Consider the following 22,965-nt stretch of genomic DNA (forward strand, 5'->3'; position numbering starts at 1 on the left):
TAATATCCAACTCATATTCTCTGTTCACAGCTCCCCTGCAGTAGAAGGCCAGTCGTGCTTGTGTGTAAAGGGGTTACAGTACGAGTGTATGCACACACAAGTCAGGCACGTCCAGATAAATATGTATGACTCCACCGCGGTAGGTTTCCTGCTTTGTATGCTAATGATCTTATACAAGTTTAATAATGCAACTGTGCTGCACTGAGAGTAGGGAGGTGGAGGAGATGGCGGTGCTGGTGGTGGTGTTGGTGGTGGGGGGTGACACACTGAAGATTGGACCTGCAGATCCTCACGGATCCGTCGTTAGGCCTCATGAGATGAGGCGTGAGCAGCGAGGTAACAGATCACTTTTAATCTCAATAACTAGGCTGGAAAAAGCTTGGATTTCAGTGCACTCGATTAGATGAGCGTGGAGGCTGTGGACACTCTCGATAAAATAGGTCATTTAGTTATGTATGTGACGAGAGGCACACACAGAATCGTCTTTTGAATGGCTAATATGGTGCTGTTGTTGTATTAACCTTCAAATAAGAATTCAGCTCAGTTTAATGTACATGAATTGTAGTGGAAAAATGAATCCATAATCAATAAAACAGATTATGAAGTCAGTAGTCAGTGATGGAGTAATTAAGTAGGTTCATTTAAGTACTCTAGTTATATGCATATGATAATATGCATACATATGATAATATGTACATTACATTTTCAAAACGGGACTTTAAGGGAGTACTTCTAGTATTGCTACTTTTACTTCAGGGAAGGACCTCAATACTTGTGTATGACTCAAACGTGTTTTGTATATTGCAGTGTCGCTACTCTTCCTGATTTTTTTTGTGCCACATTATTCTTGGAGTTTACAACATTTCAGAGTAATATAATGTATTTTTTATTCCAATATCAACTAGATTACTTTACATCTTAAGATGCTAGACATGAAACATATGATCTGATATGATAAACAATGCATTGTTGTTGATTAAACTTCCTGACAGTTAACAATGTAGTTAGAATCAACGCCACCAGCTACAACATTAAAACGCTACACTTAAGTAGACTTGTACTGGACAGAATGGTTGTTTTCTTGTTTTGACATTATGGTACTGCTTAACACTTCTGAATACTACTTCCTGCAATTAATTGCTCTGAATAATAGTTGTAGCAAGTTTATTTAGTAATTAATTAGACTTGCATGTTCTTTAGCCTATTTGCTGATACGATGACAAAGTACTACAAGCATCCAGCAGAGGCTTAGGTGGAAGGAAGTACGACAAGCAAGAGTTTATGTCAGTGTGTGTGTGTGTTTTTTCATGTGTTATGTGAAACGCATCCTTGTGTCAGGTGAGGCAGCGTTCAGGTTCCTGGCGACGCAGGCAACCGCATCGACTCCTGGAGGACCCTGCGACAAAGAGAAAAGAGGAGAGAGGGGAAGTGAGGCACGTTCGCAGACGAAAAACCTTATTACTCCACTGCGGCTGTTAGGTTATTTAATGAGTCAATCTTATGGCCTCACTGTAGAATTAAGGGTCATTATTGTCTGTTTGCTGAGGACCTCAGATAACAAGCTCATCCTGGAAGAAATCTGGGCCGGGAATAGCGTGAAAAATTTGTCCTTTTTCCAGAGAAAGTATGAAGTCTTGAAGAGCTCATGCTGTGTTTTCAGAGACACACCCACAACTTACAGCACCACACAGCCATTAACCACACACCAATTATGTCCCTTGTTGAGCAGCAACGACTTCTTGATGACTGGTTTACAGTGCCTAATGAATAGTTAATAGTGAGCACGTTCTTGCACCTGCGAACGTCTCCTCTGAGGTGAAAACTGTTGACAGTGGGTGGATACAGAAATTCTCCATATTCTGCCTGTAAGAATACTGTATGCCCACAAATTTTTGGAAAGAGGAAACCGACCAGCCTCATGAATAAGTTAAAAAACAACGTAAGGTTTTAATTTATCATTTAAAAGCCTCTGGAAATTGTTTGGGATAACACTTCACACAATGAGCTATGACATCTTCATTGAAAAATGATTGATTTGGCTGCCAAGGAGAGAGGCTGTTTGAGAGACAGATCACTCAAACAGTCAAGCTGTAAAAGCCCAATAATATGATGAATGGTCTATTTACCCAACAGATGAGGAAAGACATGCATAGAGATTAAACGTGTGGTTTTTGGACGTGTCCTGGTCACGGAATAGATTGGAAATTTGAATAATATGTCTGTGTTCTCTGTCAGGGAGCAAGTTGGAAATGAATTTAAGTTGCCAGTGATTTTCGACTGCGAATAATGCAGCTTGGCTCATTTATCACCTTGGATTGTCTTGCAGGAGTCAAAAAAAAAAAAAAATGGGTTTATCGATTATGAGGCTTCACACCTGTGTGGATTTGCACCTGCACAAAACACAAGCCACCGAGGGTCCTCGAAGATCAGGAAAAAGTATAGCTGCTTGTGATTAATTCCCTTTACTTTTAAATGATTTCTTTGTGCAAAAAGAAACTTTGAGCCACATTATCATCATGGCAAAACCATTATTAGTTATTCTCCTTCACTGGAGGCCCCTGTTTCTACATGCTCGTGTATCATAAATGGACCATTTAACACTCATAACACGCACAAACTGTATCTAAAGTTAAGCCACTAATCACTTAACCAAACAATGTCTCCAAGGATCGTGAGCGCGCGTTGATTTAGTGACCCAATTTTTTATACATAGCATCTATAATTGATGCGCAATCGATGTCGCAGTTCTCAGATCTGATAAGGGCTTGGCTCTGATGGATCTCCAGATAGGCTTTCGTGGGGGGAACAGATGTAGAGTCGTGCATCAGAGAGGGATGGGGTTGCCTGAGATCGTTTCCACCCTGCAGCGAACAAAATAGCCCTCATATATCCCTGTAATCTGCATTAGCGCCGGAGCACAAGCCAGGAGACAGCACAGAGGGGGATGAGTAATGGGGCTACTGCTGATTTGGCAGGCCTATATTACACCTCAAAACTGAGGCATGAACAACTGGCGAGAATATGAAATGAGGATGTCACAAACGAACATCAGTCCCCCAGATCGCCATATTTATCAGCCGATATTACACCCAAAAATATGTTTTTGAGTAAGCGACAGGCTGTTTTTAGTTTTATTTTCATTTTTTTTACATGATGTTTGGCGTGTTATTATTTTACACACAACAACCATATGATAAAAAAAAACCAAAAACCTGACCAAGGTTTGGTGAGATTTAGGCTTTAGGGAAACATTATGGTTTGAGTGAAAATTACTACTTTGTTAAGACTAAGGGAGCTTCGTTGTCATGGTTACAATAACCTTAAGACTGATATTATTAATATTATTTAATGATCGCAGTCAAGCTTAAATAAGCCAATGTTGGCTGCCAGTAGGAAACAGGAAATGAACAGTAATTACTTTGGATATTAGAGAGCTTTGTCACTTAGAGAGAAGCTTGTGCTGTTTTGGGGTATTTTCTGAAATGACCAATGCTCTTGTTCTTCCTGGCACGACCAGCAAGGAGTGATTCCCCCTCTCCAAACGTCTTAGATGGTTTCCTTTCAAAGAAGTGTTCAAAAGAAGTCCAAACTTGAATAAAAGATTTCTGCTGCAGAAGGGTTTTTTCTTCTTGTGACCATTTGGAGGGACCCGACACTTTTGTTGGGAACCCCTTCCTAACTGTAAAGTAGTTCAAGCAAACTCTACCGCAACAAGCTATCATTATAAGCACTAATAAGTACTTCTTCCACCTCTGGCTCCTCTTCACTGGCACATTTCAGCCCCCTTCCTCTTTTCAATAGGCTGCAGGATGAGTAATGACCTAACACTGGTTTGGCATCATCTGTCCATACTACAACCAAAAAGAACCAAAGCCACAAGCAACTCTGACTGGCCAGAGTTTGAACACGAGCGCAGTGCCAGGGCGAGAAACAAACGCCTCTGCCCAGAAGCCACAGCGGCGTGCCCATCCTGAAGAGATCACATCCAAAATAAAGTGTACTACACTCCCAGAGGGGGAATTGGTCAATTGGTTGGTTATATCTACTTTAAGTTTATACACGGACTTCTGAATTGGCTTTAACAGTAGAGAAACAAGCAGTGAAGTTATTCTTCTTGAAATATCTTCAATTATTTGAGTAAATTTTTGCAAGACGAGAAAGTCTAGCCGTAACCCACATAGCGGAAATCTTTTCATCTCATCTCAAACAGAGCTAAATCCTAAGAAGCGAGGATATAAAGTGAGAGCGTAACAAACACAGCGTCTGGCATTAAACTCTTGTAATAGCTTGTAGCAGGATATGCTTACTTGCTATCTGAAATTAAAGCGTAGATATTACATCCCTTGAGGCCAATCAAGTAGTTATGTGTATATCCTGCTGGGACATTAATGTAGTCCTGCGAAGTGTGCGTTTCTGTGCTCAGTGTGTTTGTTGTTTCTCCATGTGTGTGTATGTGTGTGTGTGTTTGTGTGTGAAATTAGTCCAATTCCCTTTCATAATTCATGGTTTCCCTGCATTAATAGATTGATTTTGGTAGGCTCGTGTTTCTGTTTACAATTAAAACATCTCATAAAGAAAACACACAGCTCAGGGAAACAGCACAGAGTCCCCACTCCGCTAATGTTGTTTTTGCTCCACTTTGAATAGAAATGTGATTATCAGGTGCAGAGAGAGAGAGAGAGAGAGAGAGAGAGAGAGCATTGGAACATAACAAATGGCACAAAACTCTTGCTTCTTCGTTAGATACAGCCACATTATTTAATCAGCGCTGGTGCCTGAAAATATCAGTGCAGGGTGGCATTAAATTTACACCAGTTATGTGCTGCAGGAGCTTCTACTCAGCCTTTACAGGATGTGTATGCTGCTGCTGCTGCTGCTGCTGCTGCTGCACGGCTTTTCATTATCTGAGCAACAGATCAGCAAAATGGAAATGTTGAGAAGCTGAGAAGACTGGAAATGAGTCCAAACAATAAGAACAGAAGTGCTACCTCAGATAGGTGTGAGACTGTGTCCGTTTAAACACAGTCCATTATTGTGCCACTGATGCTTCAGCCTTTGATTATAGAGGACCTGCTTCCACAAGCTTTATGAGCTTCACATGCACAACGTATAGCAACTACAGGTTTCAGTTGATGGACCACAGCACTTACAATAGGTTATTGTTTAGTCATTTCTAAAGTTCCTGCTGCTGCTGTTTTTCCGTTACATGCGTATGAGAAGATTGCTTTTCCCATTGGAAGCGTCTCTACAATAGAAAGTGCTTGTGTAAGCACTTTGTAGGCAAGTAGGAGATTAACTCCAGACCACCTGTTCAAGTGCAAACATCTGACTGACTTGAAAAGGTGAAAAGGTGTCTTTCTTTTTCTTCGCTTCTTCTTCTTTTCTTTGTTAATTTGTTGCACTTTGTACGATGTTCTTAGTGAGGGTGAAGCTTTCGCTGCTGCTCGAAATAAGACTTCTCATTTATTTTTTATTTTCCCAAAACTATTTCTACTTACCATTCAGTGGAAAATACTGTGTTTTAAACTGTAAGTTCTCACTGTAAGTAACACTTTGTGTTGTGATGGCAATATTGAATTGCTGTTTTCAAATTTTCAGATTTGAAATGGAGGATTTTAACTTGTAACAGAGTATTTCTACACATTAGTACTCCGCCACTGAATGCATTAAAAATAGCTACAATGGCAGATAATGATACAATGCACATGAAGCTGAGGCGTACGGCTTATGTTATTAAAGCAGGTGGTAACCTTATAGGTTGTGTTCATGGCTGCACTGAGGAACTTGTCTTCTGTGGTGACGACTTTCTCACTACCTCATTAGACTTAGTGTGATACAGATAATGTGTGCATGAGCTTGTGTTGGGGTCACGGAAAAAGATAAATGCTCGCTTTATTTCTTGCCACTTTACTGTAAAAAGAAAAAAAGGAGTGGTGGAGGGGGTGTTTGTGTCGCTGCAGCTAAAGAAGGAAATTATTAATTGTCTAAATATCAAAACTGTCCTCCCAAGTATGCAACAAATCACCCTTATCTACCCTGTCCTCTCTCTAACTCTCCCTCCCTCCCTCCCCCGCTTTCATTACACACTGAAGGTTTTCTCTCTCCCGTTGACTCCAAAGTGAGAACATTTTCATGAAGGCAATAAAACGCTCATCAGCAAGGGCCTGAAATTATTTTTTAATATGACGACATTTTAATGAGGACTGAAGGAGATGGCTGGTTCGGCTGATGGCAGCGTCTCTTTATCAATGAGTGGCAGGGAGGAACTAATGGCACTAAAACAGACAGGCAGCCATAGTCTCTCTCTCTCTCTCTCTCTCACACACACACATAACACATACTTAATGTTCTTTATTTGCTGGAACTAAATTAAGTTTTTTCCAGAATTTAAGTTTGAGAAAAATACAAAACTACTGTTTCCTGTGACAGGCTGGCTATCTCTGAAGGAACTGGCTGTGTTTGACCTTTTTCAGTTCACAAACGCACTCCAGACTCCTCCGTGTCCATCTTTTCTCCACGGCCCTCTCTCCACCTGAGTGTTTACGTGTTTTGTCATTGATTGGAATTTAATCTGAGGACTTTTCAGTTTAGCTGCTGGAGAAAACCTGTCAGATGTGAGCGCCGAGATGGAGTGCGCTGCCAAAAAGGTCGTGTTATTGGACTGGAGAGGTTATGATGAAATTACAGATCGAGTCAGACAGGGTTCAGCGTTTGAACACAAGTCATGAGAAATAAGCGCACATCTACTGAAACAGATGTGGAGCCGTAAACTTTTGAATCATCTGCATTGATATTCAGGGTTTACAGCATGGCTTTTCATGTTCAATGAAGATTACACGGCCTTTGTAAGGATGACCCAATCCTCAACACCATAACACAGCTGAGACATGATGTAAATTAATGTCAGAAGAGGTTGAAAGTATATATATTATTGACAAGATGTGCTAAATTACTGTCAGGATGTGTTATGAATGTGACTTTCATTTGAAGCGTTGAACCTAATGAGTTGTCAAGCAAAAGAACAAGTAAAGGCTTTGAATTTGTAGTAAAGTCATGATAAGCAGCAAATTAGTGTCACTCACTAAGATGCTTTACTCATTCCGTGCTGCTGTATAACACAGTGTGATAAGTGCTTTTTACCTACAGTATATTACACACTGCATTGCTTCATATTTTTTTAATGAGATGATCTTACTCCAGTGGTCAGACTTGGCTGACTTTGCCGTCCAAGGTCAGAACAAAAGCGATTTGTGGGAGAGAGCCCCCTGCCCACCAGACGCTAAACAAAACCACTTCTCTGCCTCCTTCCTCTTTTACCATACAAGGTCGTCTCATGCTGGCTACGCCTCCGCAATTAGCATGCAGCCTGTGGTGTGGCCTGTCTGGCGGCGAACACACGAGCACGGCGCCCTGTTCTCCTAATGAGATGCCAGTCAGTGAGGGTGCCTGCGGGACTATGAAAGTGAAAACATAAAATAAAATAATAATAAAAAAAAACCTCCTGGGGTGTTCATGCGCCACCTCATGGGTGGTGGAGGAGACTACTGAAGTGCACACAGACGGTCCAGGCAGGGCAGGCGACTAATTTTACATAACACGCACTATTTGGCGGGCGCTTTCATCCAAATCGTGGTACTCTACCGTGAAAGCATGCATTTTTAGTACTTGCAGCCCCAGAAGGTTTTGTAGCCCCCAGCACTTGCTTTGCTGGAGCTTTAGCTACACAGGACCTCAGTGTCGGAGCAAGCAGAGACACATGAATTCCCTGAATGGTCAGAATAGATAGAAGCAGATGCAGCGGCTGTGAACACAGAAAACAGCCAGCAGAGTCCGAAGTGCTGCTGTTTTTCTTCTTCCATTCCGACATTTTCACTTTCATTGCTGCGTTCATCAAAAGTTGATGCAGAATCCAAAACTGATTTTAGATGTTGATTGTAAAGTATGTTTTCTCCACAGTGTCCTTTTTACCTTTCGCTGCTGTCATAGAAGAGTGAATGAATGTTCCTACAGCAGAAATCCATGAAGAGAGTACACAAAATTGTGCCTTCTTTTAATCAAAGAACTGGATATTTGCTAATGGAGGTTTTCATCTTTTGCGCTGATAATTCAACTGGCAGAATTTAAAGCTGAGTGCTTTGACTGTGACTCATGTAATGTCCTCTATGGGGAAAAAAAAAGAACAAGACTTTCACTTGTAGAACCATATAATTACAGTGGAGAGAAGTGCGTTCGGGGGGGTCTTTCTTGTGCTCACCTGTTCCCTTGTTTCCACAAGATACGAACTCAGCATATAAAATATAGTGCATCACATCTGTGCAGATGAAAACTGGAACTGAGAAGAATTTTTTTTTCCACCTTCGTTTTGATGGTGCAGTGAAGTGCAAACCAGAGCTGAGCAGCAGGAAAGAAATGGCTTTCAAATTCCCCCTTTTCTCTTGTTTTTTGGTTTGTTTGAATTTATAGTCAGATACTGTTTCTGCATACTGTGTTCAACAAAAAACATCACCAGTATTCCATGTGTGTGGTTCTTCATGAGCTTTCGCGTATTTCATTCAAATTCAAGCTGTGAAAAGACGCCGCTTATTATTTCAGTTGCCAGGAACAATGTCTTCATTTCTAATCAAGTATGGCTACAGCAGAGGCAATTAATAAAACTATGGGAATATGAACTTATTATCTGGTGCATCCCACAGCATCAACAGGCTGTGGCTTGAAATGTGACCACAGGATTAGACAATGCATATGGCAGCCTTTTCACCCCACAATAAAAAGAAATATGGAGTGAACATCAGTGCACCCTGTGCTGATAAAATATTAATCTGGTTAAGTTAGCTTTTTACTGCATATTAATAGCACTTCTGCGCAGAGCTACTTATATACAGCGTGCACTGTTCCTCAACACTGCATGAGGCATAGAAATCAGCAAGCACATTTTCCCACAGTGAAGAAGCCATAATAATGCAGCCCAGTGCTGCCTACAGCAAAATGAAGCTTTTAGGATGTGTGTATCTGTTTAAAATCTTAATCTCATGCACTAAATAGTTGCTATTAGGTGCTATTAAACCATAATATGAACAATGAGGCCTCTAAATGAAAGTGAAAGATCAGTCTGAAATTCTCAGTTTATAAAGGCAAACCTAAAGGTTTTGTTTCGGAGTCAGATCTGGGTCTGATCCTCTGAGACCTTGTGTATACACAGCATGCCATGTTTTGACCCAAATTGCTTCATTTTTTGCAAAGTGGATTGATGTAACTAGGCCTTTGGAGGGATCTCTACTGGATGTTTTGCTCTCTTACATAAAATTTCCTTAAAGTGCTGGATTTTGTCACGGTTGGATGAGAAACTCATGCTTCCTAAATGCCAACACCCTTCAATGTCCGTCTGTCTGTCTGTCTGTCACACAGGATGAGCAGTATACAGCTGATCATACACATCTTAAAATAGCCCCGGGGGTTAAAGATGTGAAGCAGCGACATGCCTCACAAAGCGTCTGTGCCTGCTAATGGCCCCCTGTTTGTAATGGCATCCGTATAGCAGCGCTTGACGAGCTGCCAAAGGGGGTGTTCTGTTATTGCGGAGCCAATCACCCACTAAGTATTTGCTGGCTCTTATTTCCTTTCTGCTAATGTGCGAGCCTCCCCAATGCCGCAGCTAAATCGACTCTTTACGCCTGACTTGTCACCCTGCAGCGACGCGCAGAGAATCCCAAAGATGCATCGTCGGAGGGCAGATCGACGTCTCTGTTGCCATGGATACGTTTATGGGCAGGGATGTGGTTGGGCGGGTTGTGATGCTTTTACTGCAACCCTAAATCATGGGAAGTGATGGTGTTCGATGATTAGGGTGATGAAGCCGACGTGACCTTTGCAAGGGTGTTGTTAGGCGGTGATTGCTCACTTTAATGTGTATTTGGATCTACTGTGTCAGATGGTAGGACGCGGGTCTGAGTTGGTAAACTGTTCTAGTAATAGCTAGATTCAGAGGAAAAAGAGGTGGAAACAGGACCAATATTTTTCAGTCAAGTAGTGAAAAGGCAGCCTGTAATGACTGGGTGTAAATTCTGCACAATTGTGCCTCTGGATGTACAGATAACATGCAGCCTCACTCTCACTACTGGAGCTCTGCCCCCTTTTTTCCTTTATAGTCTGTTTTTGTAGTTAGTTTGGAACTATTTAAGGGGGATAAATATTCTATTTCACATTATTTTCTGTTTTTCTTTCCCTTTTTTATTTGCTGTAGTCAGTTATGTTGAGCAACTCTTGCAAAGTTCTGGCTGAGCTGAAAACATAAGGTCATATTATGATGTCATATGAGTTTATCTTTCAAAATTTTGGCATTTTTTTTACTTTGATATCTTGTATATTTTTCATGAACCACAACTGAGCAAAACGAGATTTAAAAAAAGTAAAATAATAGTAAACTGAATATTTCAGGTGGTTCGGGCTCCTAGTTGGACAAAACAATCAATCTGAAGATGTCACTTTGGACTCGGGGATATTGTGATGTTTATTTTTCATTGTTTTCTGACAGTTTACACACCAAACAACCAAACAACTAATCAAGAAAATAAAACTTCAGATTAGTTATAATAGATAATAAAATAGAAATTAGTTGCAACCCTAATTTTATGACGTTGTATTTTGATCAAATTAGGATTCTTGTGTAACAGATTATTTGGATATAAATTCAAAATAATAGAGCTATTGGCTGAAAAGACAAACGCTAATAAACATATTTATCCATTTATTTTTGATTCAAGTGCTTTCTTTCTCATACATGTGTTCTCTATCCTGACTTTAGCAGCTGTTAACTTGCTCTGCATTTTCTACTTTCTAGAGTGTAGTTTATCACAAGTTTATGATTTTATCCGACTCTGGATGTGAACGCTTGTGATGTGTTAAAGCACATTACCCGCTGCTCAAATGAAGGCACATTTGACTTCGACAAAGACTGTAAGTGTACATAAAAATAGCTATAACTGCAATTAGGTTGAGTCATGCAGTTTATCCAGTTTGGACATCAGAACTTTAACAAAAGTTTAATCAGAACAGTAAAATTACACCATTTTTACTGACTCATACAGAGCTGTGAGAAACACAACAGGCAACCAATGAGAGAAAGAACTAATGAGGATAACAAAAGAAATGACAGCCAATTAAGTAAAGTTAGATGGGATGTCACTTTGTTGACAGCCCTTTTTCACTTTCTGAGAAAGTTTCTCTGTAAGCAGAAAGTATCTATAGCCTGAAGACCTCATGGTAGCTACAGTTAATATAACTCTGTGATGACTAATCATTGTGCCAGCAATCATATTTCAAATGGGGTATATCGCATACTGTAGTGAAAGTGTGTATAGATATTTCCAAGCAGGTAGCAATGTCAAAGCTAAAGATGCACCTGTGTGGAAAACAGAAAGGTGTCCTGCTGATAAGAGCAGCAAAAAGCAAAGCCATGAAAGTGAGAGGCAAATAAACCCAGAAAGATGTGAGTCCTCAAGACGCCTGTGAGGGAATGAGTAATATGTGAAAGCGAGTCAACGGCTAGAAAGCCCAGACATTCTTTGCCCCCCGTTATCGGCCTGCGCAGATGTGCCTCAGCCTTCTCTGCAGCACTCCCATTCGCCACATCCATCACAGAAGTGCACCTTGGGAGACTGAGAGGATGGTGCAAGCGCCAAGCCCACCATCTGCCGTCGTTTAGAAATAAATGACAGGCCCAAACCTAGTGGGAGCCCGTCTCGTTCCACTGCCAGCGTCGGTGTAGTGACGGGTCCGCCCAACCTTCCCTTTTTCCCTGAAATCTATGTGTGAGACCCCTGCCAGTCATGCTGGAGTGTGTCTCAGTGAGAGACTTGGAGTGGATTTGGTCGGTGAAGCACAGCCCTTTACTCAGGGGAGCGGGCAGGTGGAACAGCGTGGTGAAACCAGCTGTCTCCCCACTGATTACAGCAGCCAACAAGAGGTGGATCTGACTTGAAATCAGCTCAAGCTCCACTTTATTTGATTAGAGGTTTATTGATGATCTGCAGATAAAGAAACTATCACTTATAACAAGCTGGGAGTTTTATGGACTGCCTGGAGGTAGCGCTTTTATTCCAACACATTCCTACTAATTGATGTTTCACACACACACACACACACACATACACATGCAAAGTAATGTGTGCAAAGTCCACTTCAGCAGGAAACGAAACTGTGCAATTTAGCCACTCTCCCAAGGTGGAGATTAAGAAAAATGGAGTAGTTAACGGCACCAATCCAGCCATTGAGCGAAAGATAAATGACGCAGGAGGAATCATAAAACTAACACACAGACGTAACCCTCATCAGGGTGAAAAACTGCAGCCCCAATAATTTGCCTAAAACATAAAAAAACCTTCCCTGCTTGTCTTCAATCTCCTGCAGCATCAGAGACCAAACTTTTCTTTCCCCTCGGAGGGCCACAGCTAAGACTTAATGAGGGGCCGTAGGCTAAAAACAAACATCAGTCGTATTGTATTGTTAATATGCAAAAATTATACTAAGATCCAAAGTTCTCTTAACTGATTGACTTCCTTTGCAAAGTGTCACACTGTCTGCCACTCTCACTTCACAAAAAGTAAATGATTTTTTGACTTTTTTACTAGAATCATCTGACAGGCCAAATCAAACCTCATGGCAGGCCATCTTTGGCCTAAGGGCCCCACTTTTGGCAGCAAGCAGTTCTAAAGGATGATTTCCTGCTGCTTTTCTTTGCCAACTGTAAGAACAGGCAAAGTATTACTTCACCGAGTTCTCGTTTGTGACAGCTAATATAAGTTTGGCCCCAGAACTGAGATGGGAGGTAGACTTTATTAATTTCATGGATTTGGAAATGAGCCGTGGTGATAAGGCTATCACTCTCTTATCTGGGGATGGCGGGGGCGTAATTAAGCCGATAGCCAGCGATGATGAGGAAGTGGTGTGGAAAAAAAAAAAGCCTTGGGGATACGAGGGCGGAATCTTCAGGGCTCGTTTACCAGAAGGATGATTAGATTGGCACGTAATTGCCACCTTTTCTATTTTTAGGGTGGGAGGTTTTCTTATGAGGCTCCCCTCCCCCACATCTTCGATTTTTTTTTTCCCTTTTCTTGTGGTCAAGGTCAGTTTAAAGATTGTTCGATTGTCAGATGGACTGAGGTGGAGTCAAAGGGGTATGCGGTGGGTTAGAGCAAGAAGTGAGAAGGTGATATGTCCACCTTTCTTGCCTGCGTGGATATCTGGGAGATTGAGGTCAGGAGTAGGTGGACTGCAGCGCCCAAGACAGAAGACTTGCTAGAAATGGCTAAGTTTCATCTCTTGAACTTTACCAAGAGCCACAAACTCTGATAATTGTTTTGCAGCAACATAACAGCCTTACCAATCAGTTTTTATTGATTCCTCGCCTCACTGTCTCATTGCACCTAAAAGTGAAAGCCTGAACATCCTGTGAAACCTATTTCATGTCTGATACTCAGCAGGTTGACTGGAGCACACTGTCTGCTATAGAAAACAGTTTCAATATTCTCCCTGCTATGGCTGAGATCTAACATATAAGATATACTTCATTCCAATCAGACCGTGCAGCACGGAGTATTTAAACTGCTCTACTTTTCACTGACAATTACTGTCAGAGTAATCAAGACAGAAGCAGAGGAGCTGCCAATAGGCCAGGAAAATGTGGTTGCACTGGACAGATCTCAGGCATGAAAACGTTCAATAATAAAGTGTGAAATCGCTATTTAAAACCTGAAAGCCCTAACTGGACTGGGCCTGTAGTGGTGTTGAAAACAATCAGCAAAAACCTGATATTCGTACTAAACTCCTGAACAATGACAACATTTTACCAGCCCAGCATCTCTGGGAATTCGATGTCAAGAGTCATTGTCGAGTGACAGCGCAGGAAGTAGCGTTCCCCAAATGCAGGAGGACAGAAAGTAAGGGTGTGGAGGTCGGGATGATGAATGGGTGTGTGGCAAGTCAGTCATTTTGGCAGGAGAACTGCAATTAACGCTGGTCTCTTTATTAATAGTAACAACGACCTTTCCTTCAGGTCAACCAATTATTTTAGTTGCATAATCATTTCTTGATCATAGTTTATTTTCCATTATGACAATTTTTTTTTTTGCCCGTACCTGTGGCACTCAGAGCCCATTTGTTCCTACTGAAGATGTAAATGCTGGGGAACAATTCATGAATATTTAATATCATTTTCATAAAAGCACAAAATAACTTCTAAAAGCAGCTGGGCACTGCAGTTTTTAGGAAGTGTTTTTCAAACAAGAGTAAACAGTGAATTTGTTGGGGACTATTTTCAGTTGTGGATTGATATATGTTTGGCAACATTGCGAGTATTTGCAGAGTTGAGCCACAACAGTGTGGGCCATTGATGTGTTTTAATTGTTTTTGGACAACAATGGAGCTCCATGGCACACAGCAGTAAGCTGCATCAGACAATACTCATTGGATGAATTCATTCTTTTCATGGGATTTGTCAACAATAAGAAAAATATAGAGTATCTATGACCAGTCTTATCCTTTAAATGTCACAGCACTGACATGAGCGAAGCCAATTCCAGTCGAGGTACTGGATTTGCAGATTATAGTGTTTCTAATTCGAGTTTAAAGATGAAACAACTTACAACCACAGCCTTGAATCCAGAGGTATTTCTTCAGGACACTTTAAATTACCTGTCCATTAAGATATGATTGCACAACACGAAGCAATGCTCAAATCTAATGAAGACCTTTGTGTGAGACAGATGTGAGAATATTCCTCTGGTGCCCCCTGACACCTCGCAGTGTAAACACCCCAGCCTGCAGTAAGGGGCTGCAAATCGGCAAAGCCTGTCTGTAAAACCGTAATCCCTGCTCCTCCGACAGATGCACAAGAGAATAGAGTGTTATCACCCTGCTTGACACACTCCTGTGTTTTCTCCCAGCATCCTCGAGGGTTTATCATTCCAGCATTCATTCCATTATCCCGAGCACACCGGGGCTGTCCTCGGAGCAGGGGAACGAGATGACTTGTCAGGGTCGCAGAACAAAGAGGGAGCATGTCGAGTAGCGGATTAGACTGGGAGAGGAAGTGTGGGGCTTAGGGGGAGGGAAATCAAGGAAGAAAGGGATGCAGGAGGAGAGGGAACACGAGGGATGTAAGAACTGAACAAGGGAGTGAAAGGAGGGAGACAGAGAGACAACTTCTTTCACGGCTTTGTTCTTTTTCTTCTAAACCTTTACATGTTACATACAAAAACCTCATGAGGACAGGCGCTGTTTTTCTTTTAATTCTGTTGTCTGCAGTGGACGCTGCTTGTTTTTTGTTTGTGCACCACAAGAGGACGGCTGACATTGTGCAAAGGAGGAAGATGTACCGAACTGTAAAAGCAGGTCTGAAAGAGTAAGAAGAGTACAGGATGGTTTGTAGTTAGATTGGAAACTTTCTTCCTTTTGTTGAGATAATTTGAATGTTTTACCTTCAGTGTGTGAGCGACTTCCTGTCTTATCTAAAATGTCTGCTTGGTTCTCATTTTTCTGCTTATTATAACTAAATAATCCATAGAAATAGGAATATTTTTACTGTAGTTGTCTTAAAAATGCTCACCAACTACATTTAGTTTGATCTCAATAAATTGCAAGAAAAAAAAAAGGCCTCCATAGTTTTACAGAATTCAGATGACATCCTGTTTTGGCCTCAAATCCAAATCTATTCAGTTTATTATTGGTTATTGATTTGAGTGTTTCACTGAGTTTTTGATTCATTTTTTGTTAATCAGCCAGATGACTAATTGTAATATTTACCCGTAATGCTTCAGCTTATTCAGCTCTTTCACTGACTTTAAATGGGTAAAGCTGATGATTACATATTCCTTTTAATGTTGAATCTGACTACAAAATGTGGTTTCTTTTGGGCTAATATGCAGCCTGATACTGATAAAGCTTTCAATCTGAATTTAAAAATGGGACTTTGGCATTTCTACTTTTGATCTTTAGGTACAAGACAAGGTCGTGATTACATTTAGTATCAATATTTTCAAAGTAATTCCAAAGTTATAGGAAGAGCGGATGCTGCAATGCATCTGTTGGTAGGTTTCGTAAGAGTCAATCAATTATACATTAAAGCAAAGTATCCTGGTGACAAAGACTTAATTTTGTGTTTAACCACACTAGATTAGAGCTTATCATCTGCAAATCACACACACACACACACACACGCACACAGAGGTGACACATCATCTCACAATACATCCAAAAAGCTATAAGGCGCAGACAAGTGCACGCGGACACCCCTAGATCCCACACTTCATTACACGTCCAGCCATCCCTGACTGGAGTAAATCGATGCAGGATAATAGCCAGCGCCCTCACCCCTCCATCACTCCATCTCTGCCTGCTCCATCCCACTATCCCTCCATCTATCCACTCCTTCCCCTCCTCTTTACCACTATCCATCCATTCATCTTGCTGTTCCTACATCCACTCATTCGCCACTTATTTCTTCCATCTTTCCCTTTCTTTGTCCAGCCTTTCTCTCCCCACCCCTCCATCCAACCTCATCCTCACATCACCCCTCTGTCCCCCGGTCCTCTCGCTAACAGCCACTCTTTTCCCTCCAACCATCCCCTCTTTCCTCTCCATCTCACCTGTCTGTTTTCATCACTGCTGCGGATCATTCCTCTTATCAGGCGCAGCGCCTGTAATACCGCTGTCGCATATAACATGTCTGTTGTGATCACTGACAGCTTGGCTGTGCCGCAATGACGCTAACAGGGATAATAAGCTCATTTTGCATGTGGTTCTGTGTCAATTCTGTCTGTCTGGGCTGCTTCCTGTAATTTAGGTCTGCCAAATCTCCTGGGGAGGTGGCGTTATTAGTCTGCTGGGGATTGGCTGGGGTGTTTAAAAATTCTGTTTCGTTAAAGGTGTAAGTTTACATTCAAGCGACTAACATGCCACTGTTACATTTTATAATGGCTACATTCCCTTCATTTTCCCTAACTAAATTGATAATGGCTGCCAGTGGAGGGGTATAAAAGCTACTAGAATGGTCAAAGTTTTCGCAATTCTTCCAACTAGCTTTGGAAATAATTTATGTGGTTAATGGCCCACTGAAGGCTTGTTGCATACAATTAAAGCTGCGATCCATTACGGATAAAAAACAAGAAAATGGCCTGTCATGCTTGCTTTATTCACATTCATGAGGTGGAAACTTTTGAATCGAGCACCCTCATTGCTGTTGCTCAACTATAATCTGCAAACTGCAACGAAGTAAATGCATTTCGTTTTTTTTAACTTGCACTTTTGTTTTTGTCGTTTTTAAGCTGCTTTGCAACATGTTTCAAAATCCCAAGCGCAAACCTTAAAAAGCCATGGAACTCAATGGCTTTGAAACCACAAAAATGTGCGTGTGCGCTTTTTTTTTAATGTGACAGCAGTGTTATATATGCACATATTATATATGCACTATGAACATATTACAAAATAAGAAAACGCTCACTTGATGTCTACATCATTAACGGTTGGCATGCAACTACTTCACTTTTCTCTGCCAGTCAGGCTGGATACTCAAAACAACCACTAAATAATTAATAATTAAGCTTTAAACAAGGACTTGATTTGTGATTTGCAAGACTTTGTGTTGCCTAAACAGTGACAGCGGTTTGAAAGAAGGGGATAAAAAAAAAAATGCATGAAAAATTCAAGGGAACTGTGATAAAGTTAAACTCGAACAATAAGAGGAAGACATCTTGTTTCCCCCTTCCTGCAACTCAGTGCAATTCATATTACACATCCGGGGTGAAACACACAGACACACAAGAAGAGAGAATAGATAGATCACCCAATGGAAAATTCTTTATGTTAGCAAATATCTGAAAACCTGAAAGTAAATGCCAATCTTCAGTTATTAGCGGCCTTTACTGTGTGATAATGATGTGATTGAAACCTAGATTACAAGTGCCAACCTTTGTAGTTATGTTTGTATTCTTCTTCCTCTTTTTCCACTCACTGTTAAAACTGTAAAGTATGTCATTTTGAAAGGATAAAAGCAGATTTTGTTCAGTGTGCCCCCTCAGTTGTTTTGACAACATGCAATACTTTCTTTACATAAAAACAGAGAATTGTTGTTTGAACAGATGGATGACTTGATTATTCACGTAGCAACAAACACAGGTTGGTCCGTTAGCTGAGAAAAAGCCTTGAAGAAAATTACTCCTTTGCAGGAAAAGCTTGTAGGCTTGTAACATATCTTTTATTTCTTCTATTTGAAGCACAATAGGCCTTTTCTTTACAGCAGGCATTTTGACTTGTCATAGTCACAGGTGTGTGAGCCCAAAACTGACGGCATTGATCTAATTTCTGCTATTCACTCGTTCTGTTTTAGTCCCTTCTGACTCCTACGGCAAACATCTGGCTCTTTAGTTGCTCCTGTATGTTAACCAGCTAGTGGCTTACTGCGTCTGTCTACCAATCGGTGCAGAGCACGCAGTGGGGGGTTTTTCTTAGAGCTTTTTTGCTGAAATAGCTGCATGATGCACCTGAAAACAACACCATGAGAGGGGAGCTGCCTTTGAGCCATACAGTAATGACTGATTAGCTGATTAAGGTTATATTTGAAATAGTGTAACATTTGATTAAATAGTAATACACCCACATGCAGATCTACCAGAGCAGAGTCTAAATGAGTTGAAATTTTACCAACAGTCAAATATTTATTTACTTGCTCGGGGTGTGCATGCCTGAACTTAAACCATCTGTTCACACTGCACACAGCCCATGCTATCATACAACAGCGTGTCTCTATGCGCTGGGCTGCCAGTTTTGGGTGACACTATCAGAAACCAAGCCGTGCACAAGTGTTTTCTGTACCAGCCACTGTAGGTAACATCTGCAGTGGTGGCTACCAATCTGAAAAGTCCATTATTTTTCCTACAGCCGGGACTCAATCACAAGTTATCAAGAGCAAAAATCATCTTTGGAGAGAAAACGCTGTCTCCAGCTGAACTTATTGAGCAACATTTCCAATCAGTCCATCATGTGATGAGCCACACACGTGTTTTGCCTCATTTACTGCCTGGAGACTGCAGTAAATGCTGACTTCTACAGCAGGCAGCTATCAGCTACCTCGAATCAGTCAAAACGTTATACAACAATATGAACACCACGGCTGTCTGGAGGAGAGGAAACGTTTGAGTTTACAGTGGGAGTTTGTAAAGAATAGCAGGTGGATGAAGTGACAAGAACATTTCTGAAAGCAGATATGGATGCACAAATCAAATCTGGATTAAATGCACAAACTCAGCGCTCCACACCATATATTTCATGATTTATTTGAAACGTCTTGTCAGAACTAAAGCAAAACAAACAGGCTCGATGATGACACTGATGTCCTTTTTTCAAAAAAAGTCTACCTGAATCAAAAACAGCCGCAGTCTTGTCAGCGACAAAAATGAAAAGCCGAGTGAGTGACTCTTTATTTCAAGAATTCATCTGACCAAAACACGTAGTGACAAATGCCTTGTGTTAGTGATAAGAGGAAAACAACAAACCAGCTGTCAGTCCTAAAAACAGAAACTTTTGGTGAGCAAACCTGCAGCATATCAAGAACCAAATATTCACAATCCCACCGTAAGAGCGACCTATGGACCAGTCACACTGATGCTAACAAGGGGGATATGAAGTGGATGTAACAGACGGAGGGTGAGGCAGAGCAAACACTGCGGCAGCAGCTGTTCTCTGCAGTACAACCATTAAGACAGGAGGAGGCGACGCTCCTAGGAGGAGACGAGTAATGAATGTGCATTGGTGGTGCGCCTCAACATCTGTGCACCCCAAATCCCTGCCATGCCTTCACCCTCTCGTAGATACGCCCATCTCTCACAACATGTCTTTTTTAACCACATGCTGCTTCTTCATTTGTTCCACTGTCATCTTTTTTTGTTTGCTTTTTAATTGCGTTTTCAGGGGAGACACGGAAAAGGTGGAGGTGGCAGAAAGCTAAAACTCTGAAGAAGATAGAGACAGAGAGGGAGAAGTGGGAGTGGGGAGAGGAGGAAGAGCATCCCCATCCCCCTACCCCCACCCTCCTCCACCCTCCAGCCCTCCACCCCCTTACAACTTTTCTTTGGGGGCTTCTTATAAACCAACCATCTATCTCCATTATGCCCCCGAAATTGCTATTTGTCGCTTTGCGGGGAAGAAATAATCAATATGTCTTGTGGGGGCAGCGAGCGCATTAGAGGAAGCAAATTGATGTCTCTCGCCCCAGCGCTCCTCACCCAGCACACTGCACCACAGCTAATGGGAAGCCTCGCTGGCTGCCAGACAGGGAGCCAGCATGTGTGTATGTGTGTGTGTGTGTGTGTCAGTGCACATGAGTGAATGAATGAGCGAGTGGTCAGGCAATAGGGAATTTGTAAATGCAAAGTGAATGCCAGTGTTTGGCTGTTATTGTGTGCTCATGTGCTTGTGTGTGTGTGTGTGTGCTGGCAAATGCACCAACGTGTGTGTGTCTGTGTGTCCTGTCTGTTTGTGTGTGTGTCCGGTGCCGACAGAGCCTTATCTCTCTCAGCCATCCGGTTTTAGGTCTTTGGGCTGTCAGAGGCAGATAGCCCTGTCACCAGCGCACCCCCCCCCACCCCCCCCTTCTCCCAGAGCCTTGAAGGCTTCCTATACCGACTGACACTTCCAGAAAATCCCCACCTGATAAGTGCATTGCAGACGGACGTGACTTGCTCACTAGTCTATCTCCTCTGCCTGCTTTTATTTCATTACACTTCTCTATCGTTCTCCATCACAGGCCACAGAAGGTAAACATCTTTTTCTTGATTTCTTTTTATTTTTTATTTTGCAAACAACTAGTTTTCATCAACCACTGAACCACAAATTGTTAAATCTGTTGTCTAGATGTTGTTGCTTTGACCGTCCTCGTTACCATAGAAGAGGTTTCTTTTATTCAAATTGTTATTCCTGCATTTTACAAACGTGTGAAATGCAAAAAGGGGAAAGCAGTGGGAGTGACAAGTTCACACAATCATTTTCTTACTTAGATTTTTTAAATTTATGACATATTCTATTGAATCACACCCCAGAATCTATATTTAGTCTCTGGATTACAGATAGGGCACCTTCATGTAGTCAGTACCTGCAAGCTGTAATAAATATTATTCCATTTGAGGCTCTTCTCTATAGCTCTGCAGGAAAAAACATTTCTTATTTTATACAATTTGGAGGTCTTCATGAGTATTAGGGAAGCCTAAAGACTCTGCAGAAACTGCTGCATCCAATTGTGAAGAGATGATTTGGTCAGTTATTCATTTTGAGTGTGACGAAGCTGCCTCTTCCATCCTTCAGCCAGTTTATATTTGTATACATCTTTACTGATGATGTTGTTCATGTTTTGAATTTATTATTCTTAATTTTATAATTCCTACCTTTCACTACCTTACCTACCTCTGCTACTCCCAGTAACATCAATTAGAAAAACTGTAAATATATAAAGATGCTCACACACAGATCAGATCATAAGGATTTAGTGCAGCCGTATGCTTTGTATTCACGTTTAGGACTGAAACAATTCATCAATCGATCATTTAACATTAACGCGATTATTTCATAAGCAAACAAAGACAAAACATTTGCTTCTTCTTCTTCAGTCTAGCTTCTCATACGTGAGCATTCGCTACACTTATCTGTTGTTCATAATTACATTCCTAATTGAATATTTGAAGTGTTTTGACTTATCTGGGCTGAAAACAAACAATATTAACATCAGATTGGGCTTGTAAATGACTGTTTTCACTATTTTATTGATATTCCATACAAAACCATCGCACCCTGGGGTATATTCAGTAGCTCTGCCGGAGCTTTCATGGCCATCACATCTTCCTCAGCAGGTGAACTTGTGGATGAATCAAACTTGAGCTCTTAAAGGGCCTCTCGTCAGTAAGACATAAATAAACAACACATTAATAAGTAAAGAAAATATTCATTAATTGCAACTCTATTGAAGTTCAGCTCTCTCAACATGTCAATTTATTTCTGAGTGTGCAAGAGAGGAGCGATGACAAAATGTGAAAGGGCTTTAAAGTTAGATTCAGATCTCTTGACGTGCGTTCCTGCCTCCTCCTTCGAGGTCCACAGCAAATGCAAAAAGCATGAATGCCAAAACTGACACCACGGAAGCAGCAACAGAATAACATCACTGTCACTGCATTATAATGTAAGAAATGAATATGTAAATAGTGTGACTGATACTATGAAAGTCAGAGAATAAATTCATCTTTCTGTCATTCTGTCTCTCTCTCTCACACACACACACACAAAATCAATCTCTGGCTGTGTCATTGGAGTGCTCAGATGGCTGTGTGTCTCATCTCAGACACAGGACGGGGGGCGTCACAACAGGATTCTCGATTATCCATTTATTCGCTGCAGAGGGCATTAGGGGCCTGTCAATCCTCATTTACCCACAAAACTAGAGCCATGACCACACACGCATTTGGCTTTGGCAGCATTTAGCACAAAAACACTCAAGAAACATTTTATTAATGTGAGAGTTCGAGATTTCCTCAAGCAACACTATTTAGACTTTCCCTGTTCTTTTCTTCATCGTGATTAAGAGATTCAAAAGGACAGGGAGCATGTTGTTATTTATTGTTTTTTTTTTTTCCCCAAATCAGCCACATTAACATGCATGTGGATTTATACACATTTAGTGCATGAGGGAGTATTTACAGCTTCAGTACTGACTGAAATTCCAGTGCCCATTTTCATTGTAATGATGAAACACATGAACCAGTGCAACATGGTGATGTACTGGTGTGTTCCTTTGGAAAGAAGAAATACTTGTTAGTGGAATCAATTCACTGTTATTTTTTGGTCTTTTCATGCAGTTTCTTGATGTCACCAGGCGTTTCCCTTTATCATAAGTGTGCTGAATACTCTGTCTGGCATTAGAACATGTAAGTA

General features: G+C 41.3%; 1 long non-coding RNA gene across 1 annotated transcript in view; it reads right to left on the reverse strand.

Moving 5' to 3' along the window:
* Positions 1–836: 836 nt before the first annotated feature.
* The window catches only part of LOC124053999, a 42,425-nt gene continuing 20,296 nt past the window's right edge, over positions 837–22,965 (reverse strand). Inside the window, exon 3 of the long non-coding RNA XR_006842293.1 lies at positions 837–1,396. This is a non-coding gene — a long non-coding RNA (uncharacterized LOC124053999). The remainder of the gene's footprint in view (positions 1,397–22,965) is intronic.

This window comes from Scatophagus argus, chromosome 22, assembly GCF_020382885.2.
Source record: "Scatophagus argus isolate fScaArg1 chromosome 22, fScaArg1.pri, whole genome shotgun sequence".
In the NCBI taxonomy this organism is placed as follows: Eukaryota; Metazoa; Chordata; class Actinopteri; family Scatophagidae; genus Scatophagus; species Scatophagus argus.